The following is a 12,073-nucleotide window of genomic DNA, read 5'->3' as shown; positions in this document are numbered from 1 at the left end:
TTAGACCTAGTGTCTCGCCCTGGGGTGCACCTATGTTGTTTGTAAAGAAGAAAGATGGATCGATGAGGATGTGTATAGATTATCGGTAGTTGAACAAAGTCACCATCAAGAACAAGTATCCATTGTCGAGGATTGATGATTTATATGATCAGCTTCAGGGTGCCATGGTATTTTCAAAGATTGATTTGAGATCTGGCTACCATCAGTTGAGGATTAAGGCATCCGATGTTCCTAAGACAGCTTTTCAGACTCGGTATGGGCATTATGAGTTTCTAGTGATGTCATTTGGGCTGACAAATACCCCAGCAACATTCATGGATTTGATGAACCGGGTGTTCAAACCCTACTTAGATTCCTTTGTGGTTGTGTTTATTGATGATATCTTGATCTACTCCCACAGTCGAGAGGAGCATGAGCAGTACTTTCAGATCGTTCTTCATACTCTGAAAGACAACCAGTTATATGCTAAGTTCTCAAAATGCGAGTTTTGGTTGAGTTCAGTTGCTTTCTTGGATCACGTTGTATCAGCAGAGGGTATTCAGGTGGATCCTAAGAAGATTGAGGCAGTCCAAAACTGGCCTAGACCCACATCAGCTACAGAGATCCATAGTTTCCTGGGTTTGGCGGGCTATTACCGTCGATTTGTGGAGGGGTTTTCATCCATAGCAGCCCCGTTGACCAGATTGACCCAGAAGGGTGCCCCGTTCAGGTGGTCAGACGAGTGTGAAGCGAGCTTCCAGAAGCTCAAGACTGCTTTGACTACGGCACTGGTATTGGTGTTACCCACAGGTTCAGGATCTTATACAGTATACTGTGATGCATCTCGTATTAGTCTTGTTGCGGTATTGATGCAGGGTGGCAAGGTTATTACATATGCTTCACGGAAGCTGAAGGTTCACGAGAAGAATTACCCTGTTCATGATCTAGACTTGGAAGCCATTGTTCACGCGCTGAAGATTTGGAGGCACTATCCTTACGGCGTGCCATATGAGGTATTCACTTATCATCGGAGCTTGCAGTATTTGTTCAAGCAGAAGGAACTCAATTTGAGGCAGATGAGGTAGCTGAAGCTATTGAAAGACTATGATATCATCATATTGTATCATCCCGGGAAGGCCAACGTGGTGGCTAGCGCTTTGAGTAGAAAGTCAATCAGTATGGGTAGCCTTGCATATATTCCAGTTGGTGAGAGACCACTTGCATTGGATGTTCAGGCCTTGGCCAACCAGTTCGTGAGTTTAGATATTTCTGAGCCCAGCCGTGTTCTAGCTTGTACAGTTGCTCGGTCTTCTTTGTTTGAACGCATCAGAGATCGACAGGATGACGATCCTCATTTACTTGTCCTTAAAGACACAGTTTGGCACGGTGGTGCCAAGCAGGTTACTGTTGGAGATGACGGAGTTTTGAGGATGCAGGGTCGTATTTGTGCGCCTAATGTGGATGGACTTCGTGAGTTGATCCTTGAAGAGTCCCACAGTTCCCGGTATTCTATTCATCCGGGCACTGCCAAGATGTATCAGGACTTGAGGCAGCATTATTGTTGGAGGCGAATGAAGAAGGACATAGTTGCCTATGTAGCTCAGTGCCTAAATTGCCAGCAGGTAAAGTGTGAGCATCAGAGACCTGGTGGTTTACTTCAGAGGTTAGAAATTCCTGAGTGGAAGTGGGAGCGTATCACTATGGATTTTGTTGTTGGACTCCCACGGACTCAGAGGAAGTTCGATGCAGTATAGGTCATTGTGGACAGGCTGACTAAGTCAGCGCATTTCATTCCTGTGGTAGTTACCTATTCCTCAGAGCGGTTGGCAGAGATTTACATTCGTGAGATCGTCCGTCTTCACGGTGTGCCCGTGTCTATCATTTCTGATCGAGGTACGCAGTTTACCTCGTACTTTTGGAGGGCAGTTCAGCGCGAGTTGGGTACGCGGGTTGGGTTAAGCACAGCGTTTCATCCTCAGATGGACGGGCAGTCCGAGCGTACTATTCAAATCTTGGAGGATATGCTCCGCGCTTGTGTTATAGACTTTGGAGGATCGTGGGATCAGTTCTTGCCCCTTGCAAAGTTCGCCTACAACAACAGCTATCAGTCGAGCATTCAGATGGCTCCCTATGAGGCATTATATGGTAGGCGGTGTCAGTCTCCAATGACTTTACTTAATGAAAATCTTGACTCTGCCGCTACTGCCTTAGTGTGTTTCTTCGCTAAAAGGCAGTCCGGTGCTCGAAGCATCCCGCATTCACGTAGGGTATGGGAAAGAGTTGCACCTCTAAGGGGTATAATGTAAGTAGTCTACCCTGATGCAAGCATCATGACTGATTTCACGGCCAGTGCCGGCCCAAGGATAAGGCTACTAAAGCACCTGCTTTGGGCCTCATAATTTTTGGGGCCCCAAAACTTTCTAACAGGTTATATATTAATTTATTTTTAGAATAATATTTAGTGTTTTAAATGAGAAATTACTAATTTTCATAGTAAAAAAAGTAGGATTACTCTCTAGACCATAAATTGAAAAAGGATTCGATTATTAATTAGTAACTCAATAAAGGTTAAAACCTTAATACAGTCTCACATCGTATATATCTCAAGAGAAATTAAATGGATTAGATAAAATTATTAATAACTTTGCATATGAAAAACTAGAAATACAGAATTTAAATGAAATTATATATGAATTTTTCTTTTTATATAAAAAAAGGCATCTCATTGAAATTTTGCTTTAGGCCTCCATATTTATTGAGTCGCCTATATTCACTGCTCGAACCTGTAACTTATAGGTCACACGAAAACAAAGTATGTTTCTTCGTTACGGTCTTAATTCACATCCACACGTAGGTTGTTCAGGAAAAAAAAAAAAACGGGGAGAGTTTGAGAGGAAGAGAAAAAATTTGGATATGATATTATTTAGATAAATTTTCTTATCACACCTAAACAGAGTTTGGCTTGCATTAGCTGGCATTTCTTCACATAAATTATTGTTCAACAATAGCTACCAAAAGTATAGGGACATATTTTGTTGGGTTGTTGTCAGCATGTCCACTTTTTAATATTTTGATGAAATTTTAATCTGTTGACCCTTTGTACTATAGATCTTTTTCCTAATTGTTCTGAGACTTGTAGCACAGCCAAAAACAACTTTGCTGTGTATTGAAAGGGCACTTTTTTTCTACTACTATAGGTTATTTGAAAATAGTGGTAAAAATGGAAAACAATGTCTGGTATTTTATTAAGCAGTTATATTGTATTAACCCTTTTTGACAGTTACCTAAGTTTATTTGTATCCTAGTGTTTCTGATGACATTTATCTTTGTGAAAATGCTAACAAGCAATTGCGATTATGTCCTTTTGTTGAATTCGAAAGAGTCTCATCTTCATTTCAGTAAGTAGATCGTTTTCTCAGAGTAATAATTATCTTGTATTAACAATCCAGAATCGGAACCAAAACCAAAATATTAAAAGGGAAACTGAAGCTAGCACAAGCCGTGAAATCGCAAGGGCAGATGAAGCCCAGGAAAGAGATGGATCTGCAGAAAAGGACGCAACCATTTTCAAGCTTTTTGTACGTCCGCAGCACCCTTGCAATTACTTTGGACAAGCGAAACAAGCGTTTCTTAAGTGCTTGGGCTTTGATTCGGATCGTGATAATTGTAACATCAGAAGACATGCTAAAGAAGATTAATGTATGTTCTTCTTCACCCCAAAATGTAAAAAAGAATGCCAATGACTCACTTCATATTAATTGCTTCCCATGTTCTATACCTTTTTTATTGTTTAAATCTTGAGATTCTAGCTTATTTTAATGTAATCTGTTGTTTTCAGGGAAAATGCTGCTATATTTTAGTTCCTTTAGACAGAAGTGTCTGCCTCTGTACAAAGATCAAGGTCTTGGAAAGAGCAGCTGCTAGCCATTTTAAAAGTGTATTTGGATGCCTTGAGATTTTGTAAATCACATGATCCTTTTAAGGACAGGTGTAGTTTAACCCACAAAATGTTTGTTAAGCAAGATTTAACCCTTCCTTGTCTTTAAGTTGTCAAATTGTATCTTACCCTGTATATAGCAGCTTTATATTGAGCTGAACTAATGACTTCTTGCCTTGTCATTATAAGAACTTGCAATTGCTATTCTTCTAGTAAGGTGTTTCACAATATATGACGGTTTGATTGGTTACAAGGTTTAAGATATTAATTGACTAATAACTTGTTTGGATAGTTGTTATATATCGTTTCATGTATCGTTTTTGTATTATATTGTATTGTATTATTTTGATCAATATAATATTTGTATAGATTATATTGTTTGGTTTCGTTTCATAATGTCACGTACCAACAATATGAAGAATAAACTTATAATAGTACAAAAAAAAAGTAGGATATAAGATAAAATTATTATATAAAAAGACAAGATAAAGGATAAGATATAACTATTTAATAATAAGGGCAAAATGAGAGAGAAATAAGGTAACGATGCGACCACACCAAATTTGTTGATATATATATATAGTGATATTTTTAGCCAAAATACAGTACAATAAAATTTAAGTAATAAATAAAATAAATATTGTATTTAAAATAACAATACGATACAATACAATAAGTAACAATCATCCAAATAAGTCGTAATGTATCATATTAATAGTAGTAAGAGAAAATATTAAAGAAGTGATTGAAGAGTTAGTTTAATACAGAAAATATTATATGAAATTTTGAAATTTATATAATTAAATTAATTTGAATTCCTGAATGCTGTTTGAAATGATACTAATGGTAGAATGACGTCTAAATTGGAATGTTTCAAAAATGAAGTATGTTAAATAAATTAAGACAGAGGAAATAACATTTATTTAACAAAGACACATAACATCTAATATTGGAGATTTACATCTCTTTCGGGGGGGGGGGGGGGTGAAAATAAACATTTTTAATACCATGATATGATTGAGTAGTGTACATGAATTGTGAACTTTAAATACAATAGTGGGTTTGATTTGTATGGAATTAACTTTTTCTGTCCAACAATTGTTTTAGGTATTAGATTCCCTCACACTAATATCTAAGAGAGAGTTTTTCATAATAATGAGCTTTGCCAACAGTATTATCTCACATGGTACCTTACCGAGTTTGTCACGATCCAAAATTCCACCACAGGCGTCGTGATGACACTTAGTTTCTAAAACTAGGTAAGCCGATTACAATTTCATTTCGAGCCATTTTTTTAAATATATAATTACAACAACCTCCCAAGACTGGTAATACAGAGTCACGAACTCTAACCGAATACATGCAATGATCTCAAGGATCGAATATACAATACTATTCGAATAAGAGTTGATAGTACAATATAATGGAAAGACTCCAAGGGACTGCGACGACCAAGCAGTCCTACCTTGAATCCTTGCGATCACACTCTAATCTCTGCCCGAATCCGATATCTCCAATACCTGGCTCTGCACAAAAATATACAGATGTATAGTATGAGTACACCACAGTCGGCTACCAGTAAGTATCAAGACTAACCTCGGTGGAGTAGTGACGAAGTACAGTCAAGACACTAACTAGTTAAATAATCCGCGCAATATAGCATACAAAAATAATAGAAAATAAATAGCAGTGATGGAAACAATAATCCACTTGTGACATAAACAGCAAGGCAACAGGAACACCATTAATATTGCTCAAACGAATAATAAACACAAGTACAGCTAATTAATCAAGTCCTTCAAAATATATATTTTTTTATCTATAAGTTTTTCAAATAAAAATCTTTAGAATGTAATCCATACAATTAAATATATCCCGAATATACTTCCTTCTAATAAATATCTTACGAATATAATTTTTTCAAATATAATTCTTTCAAGTAAATAAACGAGTATAATTCTTTCAAGTAAATAGGCGAGTATAATTCTTTCAAGTAAATACCTTTCGAATATAATTCTTTCAAGTAAAAGTCACCATGTGACACCTCATTTAACTTTCCTCGTGTGAGAAATATATTCAACATATCACATGGAATGGAACGGTAATACCTTCGTGCACTTGTTTCATTCTCACCCGATATATATATGTATGTGTGTGTGTGTGTGTGTGTGTGTGTGTGTGTGTGTGTGTGTGTGTGTGTGTGTGTGTGTGTAGATCAAATCAATTGGCACAGCAACACCCTTCGTGCATTTATCTCTTTCTCACCGTGCATACATATAACAGTACCAACTAGGTGAGAGAAATGCCAATAACAATAAAAGAAATAAAGTGGGAGGCACACAGGAAGCAACAACGACTACGAGACACATACAAAATATAGGTACACAGTAACAGCTCAAGATAAAGGCATAAATGTATACACAACAAAAAGATATCACAATATAATGTATATGTCTTGTCCTCGCCTGCACGGAAACATCCTTCGTGCCATGAACATATGATAATATAAAAATAATGGCACGGCATCACCCTTCATGATTTTACTCTCATCCTCACATGATAATATAAATAAAATGGCACGTCATTATCCTTCATGCATATTAAGAATGGCACGGCATCACCCTTCGTCCTTTATACTTTTCCTCACATGATAATATAACTGAAATGGCACAGCATCACCCTTCGTGCTTTGCGCTCTCAAATGGCACGACATCACCCTTCGTGCCTTACACTCTCAAATGGCACGACATCACCCTTCGTGCCTTACACTCTTAAATGGCACGTCATCACTGATGTCACCCAAGCGCACACTACAAATATAGGTAATGAGGCGGTCGAAGCAATAATAAAATCCAACGCAAGTCGGGGTTGAATCCTCAGGGAATTAGAATTGGGATTAGGTATATGCTTAGTGTAATTGTATGATATACCTTAGATTACACTTCCACATTCTTGTTTGTTATTTCTACTTCTACTTTAAACTATTGATTGCAATTATAAAACTAGAAGATAATATTTTTGGTTTTGGTTGTTTTCCAAATGATAAAAGATCTAGGGTCATGACTTTCACCTAGGTGGTTACCTAATAGGTTGTAAACTCTAGGGCAAGTTTGATTGGTCGGGGTTGTAATATGGCAATCGCACGTAATTACCCACTCTATACCTCTTGGTAGTTTGAGTGATTTTGCCCAATTTGGCTTTCTCAAGTCCAAATGGGTATTGCACAAAACAAGTGATAAATGCTCAAGTCGGGTCTTACTATCTCTAGATTCAACCCTTTAATTGGGGCAATCAATTTCTTGAGTTCGCCCCAATTTCTTGTTAGTCAAGTTTTTCTAGATTTAGTCTCTCTTTCTCAAGTAGAAACTAAGTTAATTAGGCGTGAATCAATATTTGCAACCATTAATTCTTGAATTCAAGCAAGAACTAGGCTAAATATCACTAATCCAATAACAAATAAGTCCTAAATCAAACACCCATTAAGTACCCACACTAGGGTTGGGCCACAACCCTAGCTAAAAATTTAGCTACTCATGAAAAATAAAGAAATACAAGAAGAAATTAAGATTGAATGCATAATAATTGATTAGGGAAAGAAAATCTAATGTTTAGAAGCTAATCTAGTACAATATTACTCAAAACAGTAAAGGCCATGTGTTAGATTTCAGCTCTGTCTAGTTGGACAAGGATTTGACTTACGAGGAGGAGCCAGTGGCAATTCTATCCCGGCAAGTTCGCCAGTTGAGATCAAAGAGTTACCCTTAAGTTCGAGTGCAATGGAGAGGTCAGCCTATTGAGGCAGCTACTTGGGAGTCCGAGTCCGATATGCGGAGTAGATATCTCCACCTTTTCACCAGCCCAGGTACTTTTCTATGTCCGTTCGAGGACGAACGGTTGTTTTAGAGGTGGAGAATGTGATGACCCAAAAGGTCATATTATATTTTAGAACTCGAATCTACGTTCTTAAGCCTTAAAAATCTTATTTTTACCTTTCTCGATTTGCGTGTGCAGCCCGGGAAAGTTTTCGGAAAGTTTTTATGTTGAAAACTAATGAAAATAAGAATTTTTGCCTTAAAAGTTAATTTTAGTTGACTTCGGTCAATATTTTTGGTAAACGGGCCCAAATCCATGCTTTGACGGTCCCGGTAGGTCTGTATCAAATTTTGGGACCTGGGCTTATGCCCGGAATCGAATTCGGAGGTCCCTATCTTGAGTTATGAATTTTTGATGAAAATTAAAAGTTTGGAAATTATTTATTTTTAAGAATTGACTAATATTTGGCATTATTAGTATCGGGTCCGTATTTTGGTTTCGGAGCCCGGTACAGGTTCATTATGATATTTAAGACTTATCTGTAAAATTTGGTGAGAAACAGAGTTGATTTGACGTGATTCGGATGTCCGATTGAGATAATAGAAATTTTAAAGTGTTCTTGAGAATTTTATTTGATTTGGTGCTAAATTCGTAGTTCTAGGTGTTGTTTTGGCGATTTGATCGCGCGAGCAAGTCCGTATGGCGTTTTAAGACTTGCGTGCATGCTTGGTTTGGAGCCCCGCGGGCTCGGGTGCCATTCGGGCGATGCGCGAGTTGAGTTCAAACCTAAACAAGACTGTTGATGCACCAAATCTGGTGTGCCCGCACCTGCGAGCCTTTGGTCGCAGGTGCGAGCGATAGCCCCGCAGGTGCGACCCAGGCCTGGACTTTATTTTTCCGCAGATGCGGACTTCTCTCCGCAGGAGCGAGACCGCAGAAGCGGAACCCTGTTCGCAAGTGCGGCCCCAGTTGGCCCAGCCCTTTTCCGCAGGAGCGCATGTCCTGTCCGCACGTGCGGATGCGCAGGTGCGACCAAAGCACCGCATGTGCGAAGGTCACTGGGCAGTGAGTTCATTTAATTCGGACTCCAGCCATTTTTCTTCTAGTTTCAAAAGGATAGGAGGCCTAGGGTGATTTTTCAAGGATATTTTCTTCCCCAAAACATAGGTAAGTGTTCCTTAACTCGTTTCTTTCAATCTTTTACTTCATTTTACAAGAATTCAACCTAAAATCTAGAGTGTTCATGATAGAATTAGGGGTTAGGGTAGAAACTAAGGATTTCGGAAATTTGGGGATTTAGACCTCGATTTGAGGTCGGATTCCAAAACCAATTACTTATTCGGGCTCAGGGTAAATGGGTAAATGAATTTTGGTCCGAACCTCGGGTTTTGACCAAGCAGGCCCGGGGTCGATTTTCAACTTTTTTGAGGAAAATTTGAAAAATCTGTAATTATTCATTAAAGTTGATTCGTTTAGCAATGTTTGATATTATTGAGTCATTTTTGAATAGATATGAGTGGTTTGGAGGTTAATCCCAAAGGAAAGGCTGTGATTGAGAATTTAGTGGCCTTCGGAGCGAGGTAAGTATCGTGTCTAACTTTGGCTTGGGGGAATAGGTATTATGTGTTCATTTGCTACTTGTTTGGTTGTTAAATACGATGTATAGGTGAGGTGACGAGCATCTATGCGTCGTTGTCAAGTCATAGCATGCGAGTGAAATTCTATTCTTGTCTATTTTGTAGCCTTAAATTCTACTATACATGCTTATCAAGTTATTTGAAATGATGGGTGACTCATATCTGATTTTACTAAGATTTGGTAACTATCGAATATTGATTCAAGGTTGAGATTACATTGTGCTATTGATTATGGGTAAAATATTGGTTTCTTTGTGATACTCTTATCTATCCATTGTTATTGATTTTGTGATTGGTGAGGAGGAGTGTAAAGCACGAAGGGTGATATCGTACGTGCATTATTTATATTGTGAGGAAGAGTGAAAAGCACGAAGGGTGATGCCGTGCCGTTCTATTTATTTATTTGGTGAGGTTGAGAGTAAAAGCACGAAGGGTGATGTCGTGCAGTTTTCCTTTGCTGTTTTAATTGCTCAATTCGTTTAAGGATTTTCTGTTTAATTCTGTCTTATCATTATTCTCACTCTTTATGTTATATTCCCCCACTGTATGTACCCTTCCCATTATTTCTGCGTTATTGCTTTATTTACTATTGTTGCCACTAGCATGATTTTACTGTTCAGGTTATATGTGAGTGCCTTGTCTTAGCCTCGTCACTACTTCGCCGAGGTTAGGCTCGACACTTACCAGTACATAGGGTCGGTTTTACTGATGCTGCACTCTGCATTTTTTGTGCAGATTTTGATATTGGTTCAGGTTGATCGACATTTGCTACAGGCCCTTCCTATAGTCCTCACCGCAAGGCGACCATAAATATAAACCGGCATAATAATGAAAAGAAGAGTACAAGCAATTATAATAATATAAGATGAGTGCAAAAGCAAGAATGATTGTAAAATATTGCTGGTCAATTTTTTAGAGGTGAAAAGGCTTTGAACATATTAAACATAGGGCAGAAAGCTTTTATTATTGGGATGTAAACGTGAGTAAAAGCTATGTTGCTTGGACGATAGTGTGTACGCAGACTTTACCCTTACCTTACAAAAGATAGAGAGGCTGTTTCCGATAAACCCTCGGCTCAGGGTGTATCGGAATCACATATACGTTAGACGATATGTGTCAATGATCTTTCTCATGCACAGGGGCGGCTCAAGGGCATTTGAGGCCTAAGGCAAAAGTCAAATGTGAGGCCTAAGTATTTAAATTAAAAAAAAATTTAAATGATATGTATGGAATAAAATTAATGAAATACCAAATACCAAATAAAAATAATACTACAAAGATATTACCCGATTACTGATTCAAAAAGTTTGAAGAATGAAAACTTTGAGTCCAAAATATCTAGTTGTTGCTTGTCTACTTCAAAATTATTGCTGTAAATCTTGAAAACTATACTATATTTTTTATAAAGTAATAGAAGTATAGAACTATTAAAATCTTAAAAATATTATTGAACACTTGAACTAATAAATTTTTTAAGAAAGAAGGTGAAAAATAAAATTTTGGAGAAAGAAAAAAATATTGGAGAAAGAATTCAAGAAGGTGAGCAAGAATAAAGAGAAAGAAAGAAGATATGTAGGTTCTGAAATATGAAGAATAAGATTGAAAAATTGGAAAAGAAGGAGTAAAAAATAGAATTATTAAATCAACTCAAATTAAAAATTATTCATCTATCATTTTTAAATAAGTCAAATTTTTACTTTATTTACTTTAAAAGGTTTTCTTTTCATTTATATAAAAAACACAAAAGCACTACTACATATTATTTTTTTAAATACCTATAAAGTATATATTATTTTTTAAAAATGGGGTCCCTCAAAATTGGGGCCTAAGGCACATGCCTTACCCACCGTACTGTTAAAGCCAGCATTGCTCATGCATAGTAGGACTTTACTAGTCTATCATCTTCTCCCCAGTAGCCTGCCCTCCAAATTCACACCAGACTTGGGGTTTAATTAGGACAATGTCAATGTTCTGTAAATTAGGGGATTAATTAGGACACTGTCACTGCTCTGTAAATTACACTAAAAGGTAAGTAAAGCTAGTTGGATTCCTAGTCAGTTAGTTGGCTTTTAGCTGAACCAGTGATTCATGAACTGGCCACACCATAACTTTCTTTCCTTATAACCATGGTATCCGAACCAATTTACGGACACCACGAGTATTCTGTTGCGATCAAACACACTCACGCAAGTATACGTGGTCGTCAAGTAATAGAGTAGTGAATAAAGTATCGTTCCCACGAAAACTTATGATTAACTTTTGACTAAGTCAAACTCAAATAGCTTATCGATTCAAGCGATTTCTTATAAAATAGATAATTGTCTAATTTACTACCTAAAGACTATCAAGTAAAGACTTACTAGAAATCAACACAACATTTAAATAGTTTTAAATGACAATCAATGGGAGATAATATTCCGGGATCACGAGTTATCTAACAATCATGTTGCATTCTTAGCTTAAAATAACTAATTGATTTATCTGGATTGTTGGTTGACAGGGTTGATATTACTCATAAGAATCTGTCGAACCCTTACTCGCCTATTCAAGTTAACTTAATACCTATATGTCTATGGAATTAAGATTACCAAGCACACATTTACAATTCTTGTATTGCAACCGAGCAAGGCAATTAGGTATATGTCTATCCCAATTGCGAATCCGTTCCCCGATGCCCAGGTTTAAGAACTTGCTCTATTTAATTCTA

At 37.2% G+C, this 12,073-nt stretch overlaps 1 long non-coding RNA gene across 1 annotated transcript; it reads left to right on the top strand.

Moving 5' to 3' along the window:
* Nucleotides 1-2,862: 2,862 nt before the first annotated feature.
* On the top strand, nucleotides 2,863-4,207 carry LOC104105970 (uncharacterized). Its single transcript, XR_011412312.1, has 2 exons — nucleotides 2,863-3,678; nucleotides 3,818-4,207. It is a non-coding gene; the product is annotated as an uncharacterized lncRNA (long non-coding RNA).
* Nucleotides 4,208-12,073: the final 7,866 nt, after the last annotated feature.

The sequence above is a fragment of the Nicotiana tomentosiformis genome, chromosome 11 (assembly GCF_000390325.3).
Source record: "Nicotiana tomentosiformis chromosome 11, ASM39032v3, whole genome shotgun sequence".
NCBI lineage: Eukaryota > Viridiplantae > Streptophyta > Magnoliopsida > Solanales > Solanaceae > Nicotiana > Nicotiana tomentosiformis.
Note: the sequence above shows the minus strand (reverse complement) of the source record. Positions and strands in the feature narration are given on the sequence as shown.